Genomic DNA, 14,513 nt, shown 5'->3' with positions numbered 1-14,513 from the left:
AAAGAATTGAGTATAAGGTAACAGGATAAAAAGGATTTAAATTCAAGGATTATAAGAGAGGATCATAAAAGGAATATAATGTATTGAGAAAGGTTAAGGAAACTCAAGTAATAAGATCCCGGGTATGATCCCTCAAACGATAAACGAGAACGAAAGTTAAGCGAACCGTATAACAGATCAGCGGTCATTAGCCAAGTAATTAGGAGCTAATCAAAGAGGTTAGTGATGATGATGTCACCACACCAACAAGAAGAGGACAAGTGTGGGAAGATGACATAGGAAAATGACATAAGCATGACCAAAGGGAAGGAAGTGTTGGTTGATTATAAACCACACAAAATTTAACATGGTTAAAAGGTAATTAAGCAAAACAAAAGGCAAAACAACCAATAAAATAAATCACAAATCTCAAAAACACATTTTACTCCACCTTTTCAAGAAGAAGCGCTCGGCCCCTTGTATTTTTCGAAGAAAGAAAAACTCAAATTCAAGTTCCAAGCTTTGTTAATTAGTGAGGTAATTATCTAAGGTTCCTTGTACATAGATATAGATATCCTATGAATCTAAGCTTCAAATTCCTTCAAAATCTCTTCCTATAATTCATGAAAGAAGAGAGTGAATAGTGTTTTTCAAGAACTTGAAATTTTGATCTTGTGTTTTTGTTTAGATAAAGCTTTAGTAAGGATTTTCCAAGGTTGTTTCAAGCTCATTAGTTACTCCTACTCACAAGGAAGGTATAATCTCTTAACCTAGAATTATTATTGAATGTTAAGAGCTTATTATGAGTAGTATAGTTCATGAGAGGCATGATTATTGAATATTTAGAGATTGGTTAGTTTTGTAATGTTTTGGAGTTGTAAATCTTGATGATTAGTTAATGAACTTAAGTAAACTCTTAGTTCATGATTGAGAAGTTGTATAAATTGGAAATATTGAGTGGTTGGGGCTATTTTATTAAATAATGGATGAAGTTTGGTTGTAGTGGTGATTGTGGGTTGAATTGTGAATTGATTGGAATGCTTTAAATTTGGTAATTGCATAAACATAGTCGTCGTAATGCCCGATTTACTTTAGACTGCTTTTGTTCTTAACATCAGGACCCGTGAACTCACTGTTAAGTTTTGACCATTCCCCATGATTAGACAGTTCATGTTACGAGCTTCGTTTTTATATGTGGTTCGCTTGAATCTGATGTACGGTTTAGGAGAAACGACCGTTTTAAGTAACGGCGTTTCGCGACCGAACCCTTACCCCTCGCCTTACTTTAAAACCTTAGTTAAGGCCCTTAAATGACTAATTAGAGTATAAAACAATTATGTAAAGTGGATTAGGCAGTTGGTAGGGTACTCGCGAAAGAATCACCTTAATACCCTTAATGGTTAATTTATTAAAAATGGTGGAGCCAAGGATACTCGAGCGACTTAAGTGAATCGTTAAACGCAAAAGCGAACGTTAGGGTCTAATTGGTTAAAGTATAGATTCATAAGCAACTTTGGTTTAATTCCAACTTATATGTTGTTTATAGGTTACCAGACTCGTCCCAAGCCTTTTATCACCCCCAGTCGCTCAGGCAAGTTTTCTACCCGTTATACCAGTTGTTGTGATGTATATATGTATATGCATTATCTTGTGATAGATGCATGATGGTTAATTAGCAAATCTTGCAATATATATTGGAGCATGCTGATATGGGATATATGCATGTCTGTTTCATAATCTTGATATCTATCTGTTGATTCCAATGCTTATAGTTGCATAATACCTATGCTAGAGATAAGCAGTAATTGCGTATACCCTTAGTATAGGGGACCCAAAGGTGAACATTTTCTAAAACCGGGAGTCGATGTTCCCGAGTATATTATATATATTTATATATATATATATAGATATAGTTTTCAAAACTATTAATCGAATAAGGTTTATTCGATAACTTTATTTTTATTAATGAATATTATTTTGAATATTCATTCGAGGGCTTATGACTCCGTTTATTCTATTTAATGAATATTATTTTGAATATTCATTCGAGGACTTATGACTCCGTTTATTTTATTTAATGAATATTATTTTTGAATATTCATTCAAGGACTTATGACTCCACTTATTTACTAAATAATATTCTTTATTTTATTAAAGAATAATGTTTCGATAATCAAACTTATTTTCGATTATTCAAATAAAGATCATGCTTTCGTATAAGTATATCTTTGGTTATTTATTATTCATTTCAAGTATGAGTTTTAAAACTCCTACCTCGATTATTTTTATAAGGATCATCCTTATGGGAATATTATTTAAATAATAATATTCAGATACTTTCTAACATATCGGGACTGATTTATTTTATTAAATCAGCGTTACTCTAAACATTCTTTAAAATGTTTTCGAGTCTTCAAAATGATTTTAAAAGTTAAGGCGGATCCCAAAACTTATTTTTATATTTAAGATCCTCCTTTTGAAGTGGATTTAAATACTCGCTCAAAACCTTAGGGATCCGGCTCTATGGTGTGTTTCATATTCGCAATAAGGTTGCTGTTTTGATAAAAGAATTTTTGATTACTTACCCAACACTCGGGAAGTAAAATTCTTAGAACAAGTTAATCCATTAACAAGCACCGCCTGGGAAATATCGGTGAGTTTTCCTTTCCATCTAGATACGACTTCTTGGTGGAGCCGTATCAACAAGTTTCTACTTGGGGAAAGGGGGGACAAGCTTTACGTTTCAGAGTCATGGATTTCATCTGAACTAGGAGTGGCGTAAGTGGTCGAGTGGCGCCGGCCCAGCCTTATTATATTGGCCCAAATGTCCTGGAAGTTCCGCTAAGACGGTCCATTCCTTAGGAGTCCAGTGTTCGGTTGACAAGTAAATCCGACAGGTTCTCCTCTACATGTAGAAAATGGTGGGGTTGCACTACTGCGACTGATCATCGTAAGTGGTCTTCCTGGCGCGGCAAACTCTCGTAATGAGTTCATCATCCAGTTGGATATTTATGCAACACTACCCGGAGCATTTCGATCGAAAGGCTACGAATGGGTGGTTGCCGAAGCATTGACAGGGTCAAATAGTTATAATGGTGTTTCCATCGAATGAAGTATCTCGTAACTTCATTTCCTTTAAAAAATATTTCAAAGATTGAATCTATTCAAATCTTAACTTGTGGTCTCATCTATGGGATGAACTTTTGAAACTTATTATACTTTGAACAGTGGTAGTTCAAGTAGTTTTCTAAAAATGGTATAAGTATAGTGAACTAATTGGTAACTTCATCTTCCTTTAAGCTTATATCCAGTAAGTAATTACCTTACACTTGATGAAGGATTCTAGTAAGTTATCCATTTAGATACTTGCATTATTGTTTACACTATATATTATCTTGCGAGCTGTAATGCTCACTCTTGCTTCATATCTTCATCACACAACAACAGTTAGGAAAGATGTCCAGACTCAAGCAGACCCAGCGCAAGCGCGTGGGAAGCGTCCCGCGTCTCCCGTTGATATCGTAGCTGCTATAGCTGCAGAGGTAGATCTATTTGTAGATCAGGCATTCTACTTTTGGGAATTAATTATGTATAATTATAACTTGTGGCAGATAATGGCAATTAACTGTAAACTTATCAAGTAATCATTTTGGGTTGTAATAACTTTTAAATTGTGGATTCAAGGACTTGTACTTATTTCAATTTCATCTCTGAGACTATAACGTGTTGTGGTGTATGTTAGTATGGGGTCACAACATGAGGTTATTTATTATTAATTAAGTTGTGATATTGTGGAAAGGAAGACCGTGACGACCCGGATCCCCGACCCCGGATCTGGGGGTGTTACAAAGATTTTGTAGAAGTTTTCAAGAATGCTTAGGAACTAAGCTGAATATGAGTACGGCTTATCATCCACAGACAGACGGCCAAAGCGAGAGAACGATCCAAATAATTGAAGATATGTTACATGTTTGTGCCATTAATTTCAAAGGCAATTGGGACGAGCATTTACCCTTAGTGGAGTTTGCTTACAATAACAGTTATCATGCCAATATTGGAATGCCACCCTATGAAGCTCTTTGTGGACGTAAATGTCGATAACCAGTATATTGGGACGAAGTCGGAGAACGTAAGATACTTGAACCTGAATTGGTACAGCAGATAAAAGAAGTTGTGGAAGTCATCCGGAAAAGGTTAATTGCAGCACAAGATCGCCAAAGAATGTATGCAGATCAATCAAGAAAAGATATGGAATTTGAAGACGGAGATCTAGTGTTACTAAAGGTTTCACCGTGGAAAGGATTATCGAGATTCGGAAAAAAAGGAAAGCTAAGTCCTAGATACGTTGGACCTTTTGAAATCTTGAAACGTGTCGGCAAGGTAGCATACGAATTAGCGTTACCCCCGCACATAAAGCATATTCATAATGTTTTTCACGTCTCAATGCTTAAGAGATATAATCCAGATTCTAAGCATGTAATTAAGTATGAGCCGATAAAACTTCAGGCAGATTTATCCTATGTAGAAAATCCAATAGAGATTTTAGAAGAAAGAGAGAAGGTATTGATAAATAAATTTGTAAAGTTAGTAAAAGTATTGTGGAGAAACCCTAAGGTTGAAGAGTCAACCTGGGAACTAGAAAGTGTTATGCGAGAAAAGTACCCTCACTTGTTTACTGATAAGTGGCATTTTATACCACTTAGAACGTCTTATATGGCTTGAATTGATGTCTTGAAATCAAGTATTTTGTGTATTTGAAGCGTTTTTCTAGTATTTTTGCATTTCAGGGTATAACTTGCGTATGTAGGAAGAATTCATCACAATAAGCCTAGGGAAGTACTTGGAATCGGTTGCGTGAAGCTATGCGAAGAAATCGGCAAAATCAGGTCCAGAACGAAGAATTTTCCAGAAGTGTCCCAAGCGCCCGCCTGGAGATCTGGGGCGGCCACTTGGAAGCTGAGGCGCCCGCCTGGCAAGCTGGGGCGGCCGCCTGGGGTCGAGATTTTTAATTCTGTTTTTTTATAATTCGTGTTCTACGGGACTTCTGAGATGGCTGATTCTTGTGGACTTCTATATAAGTAATCTTCAAAGACGTTTCACGATATGAAGTAACAAGTAAGGAGCAAGGAGAGAAGATTAAGAAGACTGTTTTAGCACACCGCAACGAAGAAGAGGAAGCATAGATTTCTTGTGATTCTTTTATTCGTTGTAAAAGTGAGTGCTAGTTTTCTTTACTTTAAACCTATTTACTCTTGTGATGTACTCTGGTTTTAATAAGTATTTTATTAGTTTATATTGTCATGTTATTATCATGTTTTCATATGGACCCATGGTGACGATGAGTTGTATCATGGGCTAATCGTGATCATGGGGTCATAGCGGATTAACTATGGGTTTCTCTAGTTAATTGTTTAATACCTTGGTGTGTGATGATTGTATGAGATCTAGCATAGGTTGTGCTTATTCATCTTATGTACGTCGCGAACATATAAGATAGCCTGTTAATCTCTTGTGAAGCGACAGTAAATCTTGAGATTTAGAACTTGCCATGTTAGCATAGGTTCATGTATGTGTATGCATGATTAGTGGGTAACTCTAACCGTTTTACTTGCCCTGTGTAATCATAATGAATAACTTGCGCTTAAATCGTTATATTGTCAAATTCTGCAGACATATAAGGTCTCAACATAATTGATGCCTATTCAACTTTTATCTTAATTGTGAATGTTTGGTAGAATGGTACTAGTACAACGAAAGTTGGCTTTTATCAGTTTCGTGTTGTTCGGTTAATATCATCACCGTTATATGCTACGGGTAATAACAATGACTATTGAAGGAAGTAGTAATGAAGTTATGATCTCATGTGTGTTTAATATTGTTAATTCAAGTAATAATTTAAGTGTTTTATTCTCGTAGTTAATTGTAGTTAATAATTAGTTAATCAACCTTAAGTGTTATTATCTTGACATTGAGAAGTAATCATACATTGGTGAGTGAGTTTGAATTGAACATAATTAGTCAGAGTCTATGTGGGAACGAAATAGAAATGATTCTATATTACTTGCGAACGCGTATACTGGTGTGAATGATTGACCAGATCATCAGGAGATGTATCCCATTCTGTAAGACGGAGGGGATATTACGAGACTGCCATTCCACACTTTATGGTGGACATTATGGTGGTGAAAAGACAGCAGCTCGTATTTTGCAAGCAGGTTTTTTCTGGCCTACGTTGTTTATGGATGCACATCAGTTTATTTTAAGGTGTGATCGTTGCCAAAGAGTTGGGATTCTTACTAGAAAGGATGAGATGCCTTTAAATATGATGCTTGAAGTTGAGGTCTTCGATATTTGGGGAATCGATTTCATGGGACCATTTATCTTATCCTGCAATAATCAGTACATCTTGCTGGAAGTCGATTATGTCTCGAAATGGGTAGAAGATAAGGCCCTACCGATGAATGATGCAAAGGTAGTGTTAAGTCTTCTCCATAAGCAGATATTCACAAGGTTTGGAACGCCACGAGTAATCATAAGTGATGAGGGGTCACATTTCTGCAATCGTAAGTTCACTTCTATGATGCAACGCTACAATGCGAATCATCGTATTGCTACTGCCTATCATCCGTAAACTAATGGTCAAGCTGAAGTGTCTAATATAGAGATCAAGCGCATTCTAAAGAAAGTTGTTTGTCCGTCAAGGAAAGATTGGTCTTTAAAGCTCGATGAAGCTGTTTGGGCCTATAAAACAGCATACAAGACTCCACTTGGGATGTCCCCGTTTCAACTTGTCTATGGTAAGGGATGTCATTTACCTGCAGAGCTTGAGCATAAGGCTTATTGGGCATTGAAGAAGTTGAACCTTGATCTAGATGCAGCTGGGAAGAAGCGAATGCTTCAGTTAAATGAGCTTGATGAATTTCGACTGCAAGCGTATGAGAACAACAAAATGTACAAGGAAAAAGTAAAAAGGTGGCACGACAGGAAGCTATCTCCTAAGTCATTCGTGTCGGGGCAACAAGTTCTTTTATTCAACTCTCGTCTCCGACTTTTTCCTGGAAAGTTGAAATCAAGGTGGTCTGGACCTTTTATCGTCAAGACTGTGTTTCCACATGGAGCGGTGGAGATTTTTGAGAATGATCTGGGCCAAGCATTCAAGGTTAATGGTCAGAGATTGAAGCACTATTATGGGGACACGGCAAACCGGGAAGTGGTTAGTGCCGTTATATTGTTAACTTGATCAAGTACTCTACGTCAAGCTAATGATGTAAAAGAATCGCCTCTTGGGAGGTAACCCAAGATTTGAGACTATAGGAACCTTTAGAAGTTAGTACTCTATCCATAAACCCAAAAAAATCAGAAAAAACAAAGACAGGAAATTATTTTTCCAGAAACCTCCCAGGCGCCCGCCTGGAATCTGGGGGGGCCGCTTGGGAGTTGGGGCGCCCGCCTGGAACCCTGGGGTGGCCGCTTGGAACCCGACTGCCACAAAATTTTTTCCTGCCTTACAAAAAAACAGAAAAACACAAAAAAATAAAACCCACAGCCATAACCCCATTAACGCACGATTTTTCTCCCATAAACCCTACTCCTGATCAATTTCTAAACCTAAATCCTACCCTATATATACACACAACCCCTCCATATACACTCCCATATACTTTTAACTTGAAAAATCTCTCCTACACACAAATCTAAAACACTTATTCTCAATTTCAATGGCCCCTCAGAGATCTCGATCTGTTCATAGCAGCAACACCATTCCTACTACGGATTCTTTGAGGGGTACTGCTGCGAGGCCCCGTTTGGTGGACAGGGTTGCTGAGGAGGAGTATGCTTGGCTTCTGACTAAGCCGATTCTGAAGGAGAGGGGATTTTTGCCATCGGGGAGGGATGGTGAGTTATTGTCGATGATTACAGAGAAAGGGTGAATTACCTTTTATGAGTCTCCCAAAGCGGTTCCGATGAGTGTGGTTCGGAGTTTTATGCGAACGCCAAGGCCGACAAGAATGGGTATACAGTTGTTCGTGGGCTTACGGTTGATTACCAGGCCGAGGCAATTCGCCGTGTTATTGGGCAGCGTCAGAGGAAGCCCCAGGAGGAGAATTGGAACGAGAAGACCCCCGAGGATTTTGACTCGGATTTGATTATTGCTACTCTCTGTCAGTCGGGCACGGTGTGGAAGTTGAAGACGGGATCTAACGAGTATCGATCTTTTTCGGCTGTTGCAATGAACAGGTATGCCCGTGCATGGAATGTCTTTATTTGTGCTAATATTTTGCCTTCATCGCATACACATGAGGTTACAATTGAGAGAGCCAGGTTGTTGTGGGGGATCTTGAATGAGGAGTATTATGTGGACCTTGGTGAGTTCATCTACCAAGGGATTTTGAAGTTTTTGAGGGGGAGGTCGCATAGCAACATCCCTTATGCCTCTATCGTCACGAAGCTGTGCAAGGCAGTTGGAGTCCACTGGCCTTCTTATGAGCAGCTGTAGATGCCTTCCGCTCCTATTGATTCATCAACGCTGAATGCGATGCAGGAGTAGATGGGTGGAGAGCCCGAGGAGCATGATTTGGGATATCATCTTCCAGGGGGACATCCAACAGCTGGTGCTACGATGTCTAGGCCCAGTCAGGCTCGTGATGAGGCAGGTTCTTCTAGAGCCTAGGGATGTGATGGTTCAGGGATGGCTGATGTCCAGTACCAGAGGCTTTCCAGGAGGATGGATGCGATGTATGAGTCGTAGAGTAGGTTTGCACAGGAGCTCACCCTAGCAATTGGGATTGCTTTTAGAGGTCTTGGAGCTGACATCTTGTGGCCAATTTTTGGTGAGGACTCTGCTTATCCACCTCCTAACACTCCACCCTCTAAGGGTGATGATGATGATGATTCTTCTGAGTAGGTATACCCTGTGTTCCTTTCTATTACCTACACTGGGGACAATGAAGATTTTAAGTTTGGGGGTGGTAGTTGAGGAACATATTTGTGTGTGTGTCATGTAGTTGTATATTCATGATAGTTTAGTTCATATAGTTGCATATTTTTGCCATATAATTTTTTTTATTATTTTATAGCTTTATTTATCATGTCATTAAGCCCATGCATATACCATGATCCCTTTTGCGTTACTTTTCCGATTGATTTGTGATATTGATGCGAATGTAGTGATAGCGTTAGAGTGATGTTGAATCTTGTAGGTTGACATGCATGCTAGAAACACTTGTAATTTCACTAAGTCTTATAGTATGCTTAAGGACTAGATTGTTGTCATGGTTTGATGGTTTTTGAGGTTAATCTATTGATTATGCTTAGAATTTATGATAGGCTTTTAATGATAAAAGGCATGAAAAGATAAAATTGGAGTTAAAAAATTGGAATCCATTGCTAGTTGTGGCTAGGCGTCAATTGGCTAGTAGCCGGCTCGTATTTTATGCGAGTAGTCTAGGGTTGAGCAAGATGGAGCGAAACACACTTGCTCAGAAATTTGAAAAAAAAAGAAAAAAAAGGGAAAAAAAGAAGAAAAAAAGAAAAATATGGTTTAATGCATAATTGATCACGAGTGAGCTCTTTTATATTTGAGTCATTAAGTTCTTAGGGGGCTTTGTGCCTAGTGACCTAAAGCTCTTATAGTCTGGGATCCGCTAACCTAACGCTAGTTAAATAGATGCCATTGCATAAGTCCTTTGTGGACCTCACTCATTGCACGATCAAATAAGCTTTTATTTATTGTGTTGAATAAAAGCATGATTCTGTAATAAGCTCCAGTAATCTTGAACTGTTATAAGTCATTTTGTATCTAGAATTTATTCTACGTATAATCATGTGATTGCCTTGAGAATAATTGAGTTATGATAATTGATCTAGTTTCAAAGCAAATCTGATAAGCATTCACACACACTACGTTTCTAGTTGTATGTTAGCTTGCGTGATTTGATTGATCTTTAGTCGCCTAATTGCATTTGTTGAGATGTTATGTGTTGGTTGGTTTAGTCATTGCGAGGGGGATCGTTGCATTTCATGTAGTTTGCATTCATGCATGTTTTTATTTTGTTTTTGAGTTTGTGACGCTTGAGGACAAGCATCGATTTAAGTTTGGGGGTGTGATAAGTGGCATTTTATACCACTTAGAACGTCTTATATGGCTTGAATTGATGTCTTGAAATCAAGTATTTTGTGTATTTGATGTGTTTTTCTAGTGTTTTTATATTTCAGGGTATAACTTGCGTATCTACGAAGAATTCATCAAAATAAGCCTAGGGAAGTATTTGGAATGGGTTGCGTGAAGTTATGCGAAGAAATCGGCAAAATCAGGTCCAGAACGAAGGATTTTCCAGAAGTGTCCCAAGCGCCCGCCTGGAGATCTAGGGCGGCCACTTGGAAGCTGAGGCGCCCGCCTAGTAAGCTAGGGCGGCCACCTGGGGTCGAGATTTTTAATTCTGTTTTTTTATAATTCGTGTTCTACTGGACTTCTGAGATGGCTGATTCTTATGGACTTCTATATAAGTAATCTTCAGAGACGTTTAAAGATATAAAGTAACAAGCAAGGAGCAAGGAGAGAAGATTAATAAGACCGTTTTAGCACACCGCAACGAAGAAGAAGAAGCATATAATTTCTTGTTATTCTTTTATTCATTGTAACAGTGGATGCTAGTTTTCTTTACTTTGAACCTATTTACTCTTGTGACGTACTCTGGTTTTAATAAGTATTTTATTAGTTTATATTGTCGTGTTATTATCATATTTTCATATGAACCCATGGTGACGATGAGTTCTATCATGGGCTAATCATGATCATGGGGTCATAGCGGATTTACTATGGGTTTCTCTAGTTAATTGTTTAATACCTTGGTGTGTGATGATTGTATGATATCTAGCATAGGTTGTACTTATTCATCTTATGTGTGTCGTGAATATATAAGATAGCCTGTTAATCTCTTGTGAAGCGACAGTGAATCTTGAGATTTAGAACTTGCCATGTTAGCAAAGGTTCATGTATGTGTATGCATGATTAGTGGGTAACTCTAACCGTTTTACTTGCCCTGTGTAATCATAACGAATAACTTGTGCTTAAATTGTTATGTTGTCAAATTCTGTAGACATATAGGGTCTCAACATAATTGATGCCTATTCAACTTCTATCTTAATTGTGGATGTTCGGTAGAATGGTACCAGTACAACGGAAGTTGGCTTTTATCAGTTTTGTCTTGTTCGGTTAATATCATCATGTTACATGCTAAGGGTAATAACAATGACTATTGAACGAAGTAGTAATGAAGTTATGATCTCATGTGTGTTTAATATTGTTAATTCAAGTAATAATTTAAGTGTTTTATTCTCGAAGTTAATTGTAGTTAATAATTAGTTAATCAACCTTAAGTGTTATTATCTTGACATTGAGAAGTAATCATACATTGGTGAGTGAGTGTGAATTGAACATAATTAGTCAGAGTCTATATGGGAATGAATTAGAAATCATTCTATATTACTTGCGAACGCGTATACTTACGTAAATTATTAGCGCATGCTTTGTGCCTAACATTTACTTAGGAGATTCTGAGTATATAATCCTTTTAAGGGGGAAGGATGTAATATTCGGGATATCGCGTGTAATTATTTTTTCAATAAATGATTATTATGTGAGTTTTGGTGAGTTATCTGTTGATTGATAATAATATTTAGATGTATATATTTGATAAAATGTGAGTGTGTTAATTTTATTATGTCCAGAATAAAATATAGAAAATTAATGTATTTTTCTGGTAATTTTTTTGGAGTGTTATATGACTTTATATTAATTTATGAATTTATTAATTATTTTCTGAATAATTACAAAATTAATTATAAAGTTGGGAATCGTCCAACCTCAACCGTTTTTACGTTTTTACAACCCCAAACTCTTCCGAAAACTCTTTCCTAACCTAATCTGGTAATTACGGACATTTTCCGTGTTTTGACTTTTTCGATCCGGATTACGGTTTGACCCGTACGCGTCCAGGCGTACAATTTTCGATATGATAATCATTTTGATATATCAATAAACCCATGTTCTCGAATGACGGGATAATATTACATTATTTTTGTATAAAGTGTTTTATCAAAAGCCCGATTGGGATAATTATCCAATACGGGTATTAAATCGGATCGTTTTACAGTTACTTAGCATCTAAGTAACTAATTTATCGATCCAAAACGATCCAACACGATCCAACATGAACAAATATTCCATAAATATATATAGCCATTTTATTCTTTCATTTTATTTGTAAAATCATAATCAATCAGTAAACAAATAGGAAATTCAGAGAAAAACCCTAAAAACGTTATGTTTTTTAGAATCAAACATACGATCGAAGACATTATCGAACTCCGATTCGGTCGTGCAATATATCAATACGAAGCTCTCGAAAATCTTTTTCTGAATCCATCATCTGTGTTTATACAAGAATTAAGGTATTTTTCTTATTTAGTTATTTTATTTGGAATTTATTAAAGATTAAATTATGAAAATTTGTTCTTGAGGTTTTTATATGAATTGATGATTCCGTCGTGTAGATAATATTTTTCTGGTCAATTTGGTATATTATATGTCAAAAATAGAGTTCAATAACATTTTGAAATTGATGTTTGATTCTCGGATTTTAAAATTTGGGTTCTTGATATGAATGTTCTTAATTGAAAATTAGGTGTTTCTTTGTTAGGGGTTATTAGATGAAATTGAACACATGGTTGTGTAGATCATGGAAAAACAAATTGATTGGTATATTGGAATCGGGTCGCCGGAAAAGCTCATGGCCGGCGACCATGGTTTCCCGGCGACGCGGGGGGGGGGGGGTGACTGTAAAATTACAGTTTGATCCCCCGAACTTTTGCATATTTGCATATTTAGTATTTTAGTTGCAAAAACTTTCAAAAACCGGATTTCTGTTTAGAATATTTAAAAAATGATATTTTTATTATATTAAAAATCAGAAAGTTGTTTATTTAATTATTTTAAATTCATAAACTATTTATTTAATTATTTTTAAACTCAGAATTGATTTTAATTATTTATTTACTTATAAATAAATTTGATTTATTTAATTGATTAATTTTAATTAGTTTTTAATTACTTTAATTAATCGATTAATTGAATATTAATTGATTAATTAATTTAATTAACTATTAATTAATTTAATAATTAGATTTAATTATTTAAAATTGATTTAAAAATCCCAAAAAAATAGTTTCGAGCTTTAAAATATTATTTAAAATTATTTTCAAGGCTCGATAAGTATTATAAAATTATTTTAAAGTCTGATTCGGGTATTCGAACCCTGTTATTTAATTATAAAATGATTCGGAGTCCGTTTTAATTTTGAAAAATGTTCAAAAATTTGGATTAAATACTTGAAAATCATTTTAACCCCGAATCTTCTTTGAATAATTATTTTAATTAAATATCTTACGTGCTACGTGTTATATGTCACCTGATCGATGCGTAATATGATTGTACGTGCATTGTTTGGCTGTTTTATTCATAACTTTCAATCCGTACGCCGGATTTGGGTGAAACGAAGGGTAGTTAGAAGCTTGTAGCGAATATAATAAGTTGGGAAGTACTATTGATAAGTACATGTGATGTTTAATAGAAGAAGCGAGACGTAGTGCTAGTAAAGTGAAAGCGGATTGATAAGGCAAGTGGTTCTACACTTCCTTGTAATATAATTGCAAGTATTCTTAATAGTGCTTGTTCTATATTGCAAGTACTTCGAAATACTAAACCCCAGACCCTGATTCTCGTTGATCTTAAGCCATAAGCCTGATTCTTCATAAACCATTAATTGTTGAATTCTCAGATATGAACCACACCTATACGATAATACTCCAAAAATACATATCTACCACATACGGATTCTCGATACGAGATTGCTTAACATAATGTTAGATATATTTGAGATGTCATGTCTAATGTATTTGAGATGTCATATTCGAACTTAAGTGCGGGAAGACTTTCGTATAAGGAAGGAAGTTGATTTACAGTAGAAGATCGAGACTAAAACAAAAGAAGATATGCATGGAAAGAGTTAGAAGACTGGAAGACTTGTAGAAGATATCTGATTGATATATTTTAGGAGACAGAATTGTATTCCATATCAATTAGAAGTTATCTTGTAACTGTGTACTATATAAACACAGACTTAGGGTTTACACTATATGTGTTATAATTATCGAGAAGATTATACATTGTAACCTAGCAGCTCTTAGTGATATTTGGTCATCACTGAGAGAGAACAACAGTTCTTATTGTAACAGAGTTTATTCAATGTACTTGATCTTTGTTACATACTTGTGTTAAATTGATTTGATTGTATTAAAACTGTATTCAACCCCCTTCTATAGTGTTGTGTGACCTAACAATTGGTATCAGAGCTTATATGTTAACACACATACAATAAAGATCCAAACAATCATGTCTAAAGAAGCACAAACTCCAACCAAGCCCACCAAAACTGAAGAAACTCAAAAGACTCAAACTCACAGTCGATATGAGA

Source organism: Apium graveolens, chromosome 4, assembly GCF_009905375.1.
Source record: "Apium graveolens cultivar Ventura chromosome 4, ASM990537v1, whole genome shotgun sequence".
Classification (NCBI taxonomy): domain Eukaryota; kingdom Viridiplantae; phylum Streptophyta; class Magnoliopsida; order Apiales; family Apiaceae; genus Apium; species Apium graveolens.
The sequence above is the reverse complement of the archived record's forward strand: the minus strand, read 5'-3'. Positions refer to the sequence as shown.